Consider the following 12119-nt stretch of genomic DNA (forward strand, 5'->3'; position numbering starts at 1 on the left):
CGGGGAGAAGCGCGATTTCTCGGGCAGCGAGTGCAAACGCTCCGGAGCGATTCCGAGCGAATGCCGGTTCGAGACGTGAGAGCCAAGTCGTGTCGTTCCGATGCCGAGAAGGGGCCAATTCAGCGCGCCGCGGTCCCTCCGAAGGGGGCTTTTCTCTGCGCAGTGCTGGAAGGATCCCTCTCGCCTTTTTCGAATGTGCTCCCTGGGAGCACTACATCTGTCGCTCCACGAACGCCCAGCTGCCTCTTTAGGGAAAGTGCTCCCTTCCACTCTTCGTCAGGAACGCAGAAGTGGAGCCACGGAGAAGCACACTGCCACGAACTGTCGCTCGAAGGAGAGGCACGGACACCGCATTCCGAGCCAGGCGCAGTGCATCGTGCATAGACGTACGCCGGGCGAAGTCCAAAGCGCTCCTTTCCGATGCGCGGAGAAGAGCCGGCGACTCGGCGAAAAGCAACCGCCGGCAGTCGCTCTTTCGCGGCGAGCGAACAAAACGAGACCGCGGCTGAGCGCTGGAAGCGGCAACCGGGCACAAGCGCGATTTCTCGGGCAAGCGAGTGCAAACGCTCCGGAGCGATTCAGCGCGAATGCCGGTTTCCAGCCGTGAGAGCCAAGTCGTGCCATTCCTTAACCCGCAACGTGAGGCATCACCTGCCCTGTATTTCTGGCAGAGGTACATCTGGTAAAAGCGCTTCAGGCGAAAAGAGTGATCTCAAGCTCGAAATAAAACTTGAAGCAAAATGATGCTAATCTGAGGATCTGAAACAAATATCTGCGTCTATCTCCATGCTTGTGATTAGATACTATGTCCATCATTACCTGCTAGTCAAATGAGCCTACGAAAGTTCTAATGGAAACGTTGGCTTGCTGCATAAGGGAGAGAATTACATCGTTCTAGCCAGATTTACTGGAGATGCATGGAAATCCATCTCTTTCGGAGACATTTCAAGGACTTAAACAAGCGTTGTATATACCCAGAGCAAATGCAACAGAGAAACGCACCGCCTCTGAGGCAGAGCAAACTACTTTCTTGCAGTGAACAATAGTGCAGTGCCGCAGCATGGGTTTTGAATTCTATTTCAGTGAAGGAACTCCAAGAAACAAAAACACATTCTAATAAGCTTCCGCCTGCAATAATGGAAGTCTTGAAATTCTTGATTTTAGTGTGCTAAGTAAGTAAGTGAACAGATCTTCTTTTATTCTGCAAACTAGAGGGTTTTCTTTCTGTTTTGTTTTCTTTTAATTAAGGCTGCAAATTACGTAGAGGAGAAAGTCACCAAGAACACTAATGAATGAGAGGGAAAAAACAACACTGCCATTGACTGTTAATGCCGTTCCTACTTCGATACTGATGGTAAAAGAAAGGGTACGATTTCCTAAGTCCTCTTATAAACTTTCCTGATCCTCATTTCTTGTAGAAAGCATTTGATCCTTAGTTTGCACTTTCTCAGCAAAAGCCAATGTGGTTTTCAGAATAAACAAATGTCTTCCAATCAATACGCTCACCGAGTCTCATACTTCTGTGAGCCTACTGCCGGTGTATCTTGTCAAAGATGAAGTGAGTTACTGTCCGGCGATTTAAAAATTCTGACTATTCTAAAGTGGTCAGAATATTAGGGCTGCTACTTATCTGAACAGTGTTTCTTTATGGTAAGCAGAGTAATGGGACGCAGAAGTAAAACCTAAGTCTATACTAGAGAAATTTCACCATACGCATACTGTTCATACCTAGCGATTCCAAGATACCCTATCTTCATCAGAGGTAGGAATGTTGAGCTTTTCTTTTACTATGTGTTGAGTAAAACTGCATTTTACATGCATTAAACAGATGTTAATCTGCTCATCAGACTTTTCTAAATAGAATACACAGTATGCTAAAACCTGAGATCAGACAGTTTTGCTTCAATTTCCTGCTTTAAAACCACTCTAGTTGTGCTGCTTCTTATGTGAAATGAATAGATATGTAAAAAGATAAACCCAGCAACCACTAAGAAACACGGAGTGCTCTATTGCAGCTTTTTTTAACCTTTTAGCATTGTCAGGCACTCCGGATATTCTAAGTTTAACTCATGGCAAGATGTTTTTTCTTGCTTTTTACATCCTACTACTTATGTGATGACTGCTCACATACAACCCTTTCGCATTCCCATGCCTGTAACTTCCAGACTTTGCTTGTAGGCTATGTTTCTGACATGTCTAATTACTATGATTATTTTTGCTGCATATTCTTCTTTACCTTTCATTAAAACAATTGAGCACATCTTTTCATTCTAGAAGGTCATATCCCACCGTCAGCTTTGCTCAGGGAGAATTATTTGGATTCATTATTTCTTCGCGTGCCCTGTTCACTTGCATGGCTATTATCTTTTCCATTTGTTTCATTGTTTTAGATTTATTTTGCTCTAACTTGCTTTTCATTCTTTTCCAACCTCTACTGTCCTTACCACGGATGAATGGGTGTCTTTTAAAGATTCCTTTTTCTATGAAAGATATCCAAGCAGTGAGCAGTTTCGTGTACCTGATATACAGTAGCTTTCAAATTCACTTGGGAAAGAAAGATTCGTTCTCTGTCAGAGAAAAGAGGGTTCTGAAGGCATGTATTTTACATCGCTTGATTTCTTTTCACGCTCAGGATATTGCAGAAGTTGTTTTTAGTGGACGGAATTTTAGTGAAATTGGAATGGAAGGTAAACCAAAGTCTTTCAGGTTTAAAAAGCAAAATGGAAAAGGGGAGAGAGCTAGGAAAGAAAACATTTTCCTCTCCTTGGCAACATCCAGAAATTTGAAGACAATTCTTAGGCTTCATTTGAAAACTTTTCAGAACAACTCTTTCAACATACTCCTTTCTTCCTAACAACAGTAGTTCAGAGTCTACTGAGTGGACAGTAACTCTGATTTCAGAGGACAAAGCCAGACAAAAGGCTTCCTATTTCATCTGCTGCTGCTTGGCATGGCGGAGCATGGCGTGATACGGTGAAGTGAAACATACTCATCAGGTACTCATCTTCCACTTCAGAATCTTCAATTTAGCCTTGAGGATACCCCTTCCGGCTGAAGTTTCACTAACACTATTAAAGGAGTTTTTTTAGATCTCCATTTGCATTACGAAGTGATGATTCAAAACTGTTTTTTAAAAACTCCCCAAAGCCATGAAGAGTAGCGATCTCCAGATTATAGAGACAATAGAGCTGAGAAATGCGTGTGATCCGGAGGATAGAAAGGAAAACAAGTTCCCTACTCTTGCTTACCTTTACCTTTCCCAACACGTGCTTTTTTTTCCTAGGCACTTCAGGTGCAAGCGTAAACACTCCTAACTACAGATAAACCACGTTGAAACAGAAACACGATCGTGATGTATGTTCCACCGCCAAATGCTCTAGGAGTTCCGTCAACCAAGGTTCACGGCACCAAAATCAGATTGCTAGTTTCTGAAAGAGATTTGGTGAAGGCAATGGCTTTGAGGTTTTCAAAGGAATAGGCCATTGTGAGCATAAAAGACAGCCAAGGACTAGGGAACATTATCGAAACGGGTAGGTATGAGTTTGCTTCTCATCCAAGATAAATGGCAGAGAGGTGTACCTATCGGTGGTAGAAAAAGAGAGACCACACTCTACATCACACGGATAGGTGGCAAGATGAAATAAAATGCAGGCCACGTGGGCAGATGATGTACAAAAGAAAAAGAAAACCAATGAAATCAGAGTCAGCCTGAAGATATTTCACCTAGAAACACCTAAGAGCCATCACCTCCTTTCCTATCACTGGGGTTGTCTGGGGGAACATCTGATAAGGTGCCCATCTTGTACCTATCTGTGGCTCCAGTGGAATGTGTGGCAAGGCAGAAGCAAAAGACTTGAACTTGGCAACTGGGAAAAAAGCCTACAAAATAAGGCAGTTACGCACAGATTGAGATAAAAGTGACAGATGTGAATGATGAAGAAGTCCGTGTAATATCGGACCTTCCTCTGAGCAGAGATTCACTGTCAGACAGGCCGCTTCAGACATTGATCTCATCACACAGGTGTAGCAATGACAGCGTTTGCTTACTGCTTAAAGGGAGACCTCCAGGGTAAATGCACAAACAGGTGTACAAGAAGAGTTAGCAGTTGTCACTCTTCCCAAACGCACTGTGATATGGGATGTGTTCAAGGTAGCAGACTTGCTGGAGGGGCAGATTTACTTGCAGCTTTATAGGAGACCTGAGATATCAGTGCAGAACTTCATGATAAAACACCGTTAGTAAAATCTATTGAAGAGGTGAATCCTCCTAGTTTCTGATTTCCATGAAGTTTGTGACTCCCTAATCAAGAAATTAAAATTTGTATTATTGAAAATCATATGTTTGGTTATTTTGATCCAGCTGGACTTTAGTTTTAATATTTGCCTTCCTGCCTATCGGGGAACTTGAGTAATTTTAACCTGCTATGATATTGTGCAGCTCCTCCCTTTGACAGAGTGGTGTAGGCTGTTATCAGCTTGGCTGAGGGAGCCGGGATTGCTCGATCTGCTGAAGAGGAGGCTCAGGGGAGACCTTACAGCTCTCTCTAACTACCTGAAGGGAAGTTGCAGTGAGCTGGACTCGGCCTCTTCTCCCATGTAAGCAGTGAGACGACCAGAGGAAATGGCCTCAAGCTGCACCAGGGGAGATTCACGTTGGACGTTAGGAAATACTGCTGCTCTGAAAGAGTGGTCAGGCACTGGAATGGGCTTCCCAGGAGGTGGTGGAGTCACCGACCCTGGAGGCATTCAAGGAATGTTTCAAGGATTTTGTGTTGAGGGACGTGGTTTAGTGAGAACTGTTGGTGATGATCTTGCAGGACTTTTCCAACCTCGGTGATTCTCTGATAGCAGGAGAAACAGTTATTGCCTATACTTTTTTCTATTCTACGTCACTTTGTATTTGGGCTGCTGCTTGGGATCTGCTCAGGAACACCGATTATCTTAGATACTTTTGATCTGTGAAGATGAAAATGAGAATGAAGATGGGGTGGATTTTAATATCAGCTATTGGGTGAATACCAAGGATGTAAAAGGGGATTTGAAATATTTGATGGATTGAGATAAAAAAGACCTAGTGGAGATTGTAGGGATTGAACTGTCTTTCCTTCTTCATGTATCAAATTGGAAAGTGCTCTTCAATATCAGGCGAAGGTGACAAATTTCAATTCAATCATATCTTTACAGATTTTTTTTCTGTTCTCATAAAAACGTTGTACAGAAGACTGCAATATTGAAGAGGAAGAGTGAGATTCAATTTCCAGCCACCTACTTTCCTGAACATAGGTGTCCTTCTGTCGGTGTCCACATGGGAGCTAGGAACTTGACTCAGGTCCCCACATAAAGGCACCTGATGAAAGTTGAGGGGCTGCAGGGTGCTCCTTGCTTCCTGCTGCTGGTACCGACAAGTCCGGGTGTCTCTGGAGCTGCCTGTCCCATTCAGCAGTCCTGTATGTCCTGAACTGCTGCACAGTTCTGTGCCCTTTTAAGGCCGTGCTGTTGGATAAGGTGATGAGAGCACTTGACCAGTATAGGACAATACAGGAACACAGGATTCAGCCTTGTCTTGAGGCTTTGGAGAGAAGAAATAAAAGTCAGCTTCAAATAGGCCCAGAACTGGGAAAGGGTCTTCCACCCCAGGCAGATCCTGCTGATGAACTGCTCAGCGCAGAGTTGTCTCACGCTCATAGTGAGGAAACATCATCAGGAGCAAAGCTGAAAGCCTCATGGTCAGGGGCTTTGCCTGAAAGAGAGTTAAATGTTAATCTGCTTAGTTTTACACAAATTACTTTGCTCCGAGTCCCCCGAGAATGCAAGATGCTGGCCAAAAGGCAGTGCAAGGAACAGCTGTGCAATGCAGGAGAACCTATTTGACGGTAAATCTGGACTTCTCACCTGTAAGATGAAACAGACAAATGCTCATAAAAGAAAGCACTTCAGAAATGTTTAAAAGGTGTATATCGTGGATGTGAAGTCAGAGAGCCCCATGACATCCAATTCTCCAAGTTTAACATTTGCGTAATTAGTCTCTAGACTAATGTTACTAGAATGCCAACGATAATAATTACAGATCTGTACTAGGACCAATGAGGCAACCAGGTGATTCAGTTCATCAGCGGGAAGCTACTCTTCTGTCAGTGGTGGGTTGTATGCTGCCTATAAGAAAAGAATGTATATGAAGCTGGCTAGTTTACCCAGAATATCAGTGATTAAACAGATGCTCTTCAAGGTTTCTTTGAGTGGATGTGTGAGTGGGAGATACACATGAACACAGAAATCTTTTAAGGATATGAAGAATATATTAAAATTCCACATGTACAAAGCTAACTATGACTGAATTGTTGTATCTAGTATTTTCTGTTCTCACCTCAGGACCAACTGCAAGTTGAGTTCAGTATTTCACTGCTAACTGTAAGGTCAGAACCTTGAGAAACAGATGAGGACTCAACAAATCAATCAACAGAATTATGCTCTCCTTTTAATATAGCTGTCCCTCCTTGATGATAGCAGAGAAGGGACAGTTTGCATTAGTGTTTAATCAGTAGGTTCCCTGACTTGGTCTGGAAATGTCAGTTCTTAGTGTCCCCCTTGCCTTGAAAAATGAAGATACTGGAATTTGGTGTAACTCCTTTGTGTGAGAGGTACAGTCCTCCTCCCGGTATTTGCCTCATGGAAGGGCTTGCTCATAACCCAGAGTGTAGTGCTCATAACCTCACGTAGCGCAGTGAGTCTTGACAGAAGACTCAGTGGTAAACTCGGAAGTTTTCTCTGTTTATTTTCTTCAACCTTAAACACATTAATTTTTAGTCATTTTATTTAAACCTTGGTTTCGAGAAAATGTTACCAGTAAAACCTGGTCAGGAAAAAAGCATGATGAAATTATTCACTCTGCTGAAAGTTTTCAAATTACGAAGGTGAATGAAATCCCATCTGTTTGAAGTTTCATTAGAAATACCCAAGCATTTCCCTTCCTACCCCGATATACCTTAACCCAGAGGTGGCAATTAAGTATTTGTTGTCCTACAAAAGGAGGTTGAGTATGAACTGAGAAATCGGTCAATTTCTAATGGCATTTCTGTACGCCTTGTGGTGAAAGTGGTGAAGACAGATGAAAGGCAAGTAGGTTGGTATACGAAATGATCATTCTTCACCCTGAATAGCAATTTCATGCACTTTGAATCCAAGAATTAGAGCCTCTTGTTTTGTAACTTGATCACAGCACAGTAACTCCTAAGCTAATTTCTTCAAGGCTCATCTGTAGTCTTAGCTGATTAGCCTCCCACAGTGAAATGTTTGGGATGGAAGACAGCAGCAAGTAGAGATCGCTGATTTATTTGATTGCAGCCATTATGGCTACCCTAGGAGGACTTGGGAGCAAATCCTGTTTTCCATGTACTCAAGCTAGAGTGAACCTTTGCTCCAGCTGTACCAAATGTAACTATGTGAAATGCTTGTTAGTGTCTCAGTAGTAAGGGTGAGCACTCTATTCAGAGTCACTGCAGTCAAAGACTTGCAGGTAGTTTTCAGAGTTCAAGACAAGTGGCTCTGTGGGCATGCTGCCCAGCCACGGTCCCTCATGCATCCCTACTGGTGGACTGCCAGAGTGCCCTGTGCTTCCCTTTCAGCCTCTGCACCTTTGTTTCCTTCTCAGGGAATCGGGGTAAGAGATGAAAGGCAGAGATAACACGCAGAGTGCTTTGCCCACCTGTATTTTCTGGAGAAGTGCCTTCAGATGTCTTGGCACAAGTTTTCCCTAATGATTTCGGGCTTACAAAATAGGGCTTCGTAGTCCTGGATATTGCAAGCATTAGATCCATATGGGTTGAACTCCCTAAGAAAGTCACATAAGCAGAAGCACACACGAAAATAGAACTTATTTTAGTTCAAACTCTGGTACATAAATACAGGAAGGTTTTATGGTTGTTAGGATCTTATGCTTTCATGACACTACAAAACGTCATAGGAAATCAGCAAAATCGTAGCAGTTTTCATTAACAGATTCTTACTAAAAAAAAAAAAAAAAAAAAAAAAAGGGAGGGGGGTGGGGACTTTAAAGTAGGATAGAACAGAACACTACAAAAGGAAACTTGTGGAGATACATCAGCTTTGTGAGAACCTGTAATAAACAATGTGGATTGCTCATATCTGAGTCCATACAAGGACCCAGTCGGACCGAGAGTGCTGGAAGGAAGCTCGTGCTGCACAGAAGCTGCAAGGAAGTTCAGGCTGCAAAAAGTGCTGCGCTGAAAGAAGCAACCCCGTGCGGAGTCCTGCTTTTCTCTGGATAAGGAACAGCTCCAAGGTGGATGGAATGTACTCAGGGGTCTCCTGAGGGGTTTTTGCAGGGTAGATACAGAATTTGTTAAAATTAGGACTAGTTTGGCTCATTGCCTTTTTGTGGGTTTCGATTTGTGTTTCACACTTGTTGCAGTGTATAGAAAAATGATACAGGATGCTACGAACCGTGCCTTCTTTGTTAATAAGGAAGGGGGAGATGTGGGGGAAGATGTAACTGTGAGCAAGTCAGCCAAGAGTCTATCAGACTCCTTGATAGAGCCTATCACCGTGAAACCTTGGGAGTCTGGAGTGTAAGACTGAGAGCAAATGGGCTCTGTTTGTGTCTAAGGGCAAACAGGAGGTTGTGTCTGTATGCACTGTTAACCTTATCACACTTAAGAAACCTTTCATCCTTTATCACTATTGTTTGGGAGAAGCTGGGCCAATTAACTGAGGAGGGGGACAGCACTTTCCTGCTTATAAGTGAATGGTACATGAGATGTGTGTTGAACACCATAAAGCAGAACTATTCGGAGAACGATTCTGATGCGACAAGAAACCGTGCGAGCTCTCTAACTCGGCTGAGCGCCGACAATTGGCGCCCGAACAGGGACCCCAAGCCGGGCCCGACTTGAAGACTGACCGCTCCGGAGCACGCTGAGAAAAGCGTGGCAGGTGCCGAGAAAAACACGGAGCACGCTGAGAGAAGCGTGGCGCTGAGAGAAGCGTGGCACACGCTGAGAAAGGGCGCAGAACACGCTGAGAAGCACGGCAGACGCGGAGAGAAGTGCCACAACCTGAGGATTCATCGCCCCGACCGCTCGGAGTGCCTTTCTCCGGACCGTTGCCGTGGGGATTCATGTGAGCTCCGAACAAAAGAACGTCCGAGTTACTTTGCAGATTGTTCTGAAAAAATGGGAAAAGACGGTGCCCGCTGCCGTTTTACAGCAGGTGCTGCTCTGGGCTGCCAAGAGTGACCCCTCGATCGCAAATCAGACCATTTACGACCCCGAAGGAGGGGACCGGGTCGGGGTGAAGCTATGGGACGCTGCTGCTGCGGGTGGTAAGACAGCGTTCGGGGAGCTGCAGACTCGGAGAAAGCTCTTTGAAGCGCTAAAGAGTCACTGAAGATCGCAGTCCGACAGCCCCAGTCTGCCTGAGGGCGAGGGAGAGGCTGGTTGCTCTGCAGATCAGCCCACGATACCATCGGCTGCCCGGCCGCCGCCGTCGGGTGGGATTTTCACTGCCGGAATCAGGTGAACGGGAATGCTCATTTCCCACTGATGACATGGGGGAGAGGAAGAATCTTGGGGATATCCTGTACTGGTTATTGTCACTGTCTTTGTGATTGGTAAATGCTTATGGCAATGAAAGTGTAAATGTAAATGGCAGATGGAAATGTAATGGTTAATGGTATACGGAGGTGGAATTGTTAACAGTGCACAGAAGTGTGAATGTTAGTGCTGTATGGAAGTGCAAACATCAGTGCTGCATGGAAGTGGAATTAGGAACGGTACATGGAAGCGTAACTGAGGGTACAAATAGTGGAACTGTGAAAAACGAAACAACGAAGACAAAAATCAGCACAAAGTTTAAAGAAGAGCAGCGGGTTAAAATATTCAAGTCTGTGATCTGCTCCAGCCAAAGCAGATCAGTGCCGGCAAGAGAACGCATCCCCACACTGCTCCTCCCCCCGCTGGTAACCAGAACGCAAACGAGGCGTTAATGGCGAGTGGGGACGAAAACAAAAGACTGGAAGCGAGAAGAGCCTTGATCTGCAGAGATGTAGGAAACTCGGTATCCCAGTGTCAGCACGGGAAGCCTGAGGAGGGAGGAGCTGAGAGAAGGGCTCTAGGACCCAGAGATCTCCGCAGGAAGAGCTGGGAGGGGGGGCTGGCAGGGCCCAGGAGGGTTCTGCCCTCACTGAACAGAAGAGCAGCTTGTGCCAAAAGCGGCGCTGCGTCTGGTAACAGATGCGATAGCAGTGAAGGGTGGAGAAAATGAAGCTGAGGAAGGAATGACAGCAAGGTGTGGAATTCGTAGCAAACGCTGAAGCAAAATGTGGTGTTCTTACTGCAGTAAGTGATGAGTTTGTAACCAGACGGGAAACCACTGGCAAAAGTGAGGAGGTTTGCTTTGTTAAACGTTTGCAATCTAGTATAGGAAAACAGGTAGGCATACACAGATTGTTGTACGTGCCAAATTAATCCAAACCTTGACTAGGCATGATTTACTAAAACAACAGTGCCACAGCCCATATACAAAGGTCTGGGCTCTCAGCTGCAGAGGGCAGCAGTAACCTTCCCACTGAAATGTGGCAGGTCTCCCAGTAAAGAAATACTCATGGCTGGACTGTGCATGCGTATTATAAGTGCAGTGCAATGGAGAGCACAGGATACTATGTAAGTATTCAGAACAAGTGAGCTTTCTGTGGACACGCTCAGGGTAGCAGTGGTTCCTGTTCTTCAGGCGGCCGCTCTTGACTCAGTGAATACCAATGCCCTCGTACGTTCACTTTTCTGTGCAGGGAGTAGAAAACAGCAGGAGCTGCTGGCCTGAAGGCTTTGCCATAACTGAGCAACCTGATGTGGCCATAGGTGACCCTGTTCACTGCAGGGGAGTTGGGTCAGATGGCTTTAAAGGTCCCTTCTGACTCAAGCAGGTCTATGATTCTCCCTGCCCCTTTCTGGTAACTGCGTGGCACAGGCCTCACCAATGGTGCAGGTACAAAACGTATTACCCAAAGCAGGAGTTTCTGCTCATAAAGTGGGGCAAAACCTGAATTGTCCAGTCTGAAATTTCCTTGCAGTAGCTCAGATCACTCTTGTTCGAGTGTCTCGTACTGATTCAAGGTATTCCTAAAGAACAAAGTTCATTAGAGAATGAGAAATCACCATCCTTACATGAAGGCAAGAGGTTCTCCAGAACACCTTGCTACATAATCCAGTTCCCCAGGTGAGACATGAGCTACTATGAAGTAGCTATTGCTTCTGCAGAAGTTATTAGTGTAATGTGAACAGGTGCAGAAATCACTTGAAGAAAGCGACATCTTACTTGAAAATTCTTAGTTCCAGCTTGTTAGACAGAGGCGAGCAGGTGGGAGGAGGTTGGTGGGGAAGTGCTTTGATGGGAGAAATATTCAGAGCTCGCTCCTCTTGCAGTGAAACCCAGCTCTGATCAGATGCAGGTCTTCTGAACTTGGCCACAGACTCTAGCTTCTTACAACCCTTGTTATTGCACAGGTGCTGTTTGGATGCACAGCTGTAGCCTCCAGCACCTTGCTGGAGCCTGTTTTTCCCTGTGCTTTACAGGCAAGGCCATTTGTGGGCTAAAGACTATTAAGCAGGAAAAGTTTTGTTTATGGAAAGGCTTAAATTCTTTATAAAGGAATCCCAGCCTATACTGAAAATGTGGTGTGGCTCCACTAAGTTTCCCTCTCCAAAGGAGCTGAAAAACTTCCAAATACATCCGTGAAAACTACATTCCAACACAGGCAAGTGTCTTTCAATCCACGCTTAAAGCAAAAACCCACGTGTGCCGACCAACTGAATGTAACTGAGAAACTGATCCAAACGCTGGCCACGAGCAATGGCTACTTTAAACAAAACGCTCTCAGGCTACTGTCTGCAAACACCCTAGAAGCAGGAATCTGTTGACTGACAGGCAAAAAGTAATTGCAATCACCAAAACCCCTGGAGCTCTCATTCTCCTCTCCCTTGTCCTAGTTTGCTTCATGACTCTATCTGTATCTGCTTTGGCTCAGTCTACTCTCTGAGGGCAGAACAATCATCTGTGCTGAAGTCTGAACCCTGAGCTCTGCCTAAATGGGAATCCTAAGAAAACCT

The 12119-nt window shown here is 45.0% G+C and overlaps 1 pseudogene across 1 annotated transcript in view; it reads left to right on the forward strand.

Annotated features, from left to right (window-relative positions):
• LOC306944276 (osteoclast-associated immunoglobulin-like receptor) overlaps positions 1 to 12119 on the forward strand; it is a 184286-nt pseudogene that overhangs the window by 55530 nt on the left and 116637 nt on the right. The gene's annotated exons all lie outside the window — the stretch shown is intronic.

The sequence above is a fragment of the Tetrao urogallus genome (genome assembly GCF_951394365.1).
Source record: "Tetrao urogallus genome assembly, chromosome: 2".
In the NCBI taxonomy this organism is placed as follows: domain Eukaryota; kingdom Metazoa; phylum Chordata; class Aves; order Galliformes; family Phasianidae; genus Tetrao; species Tetrao urogallus.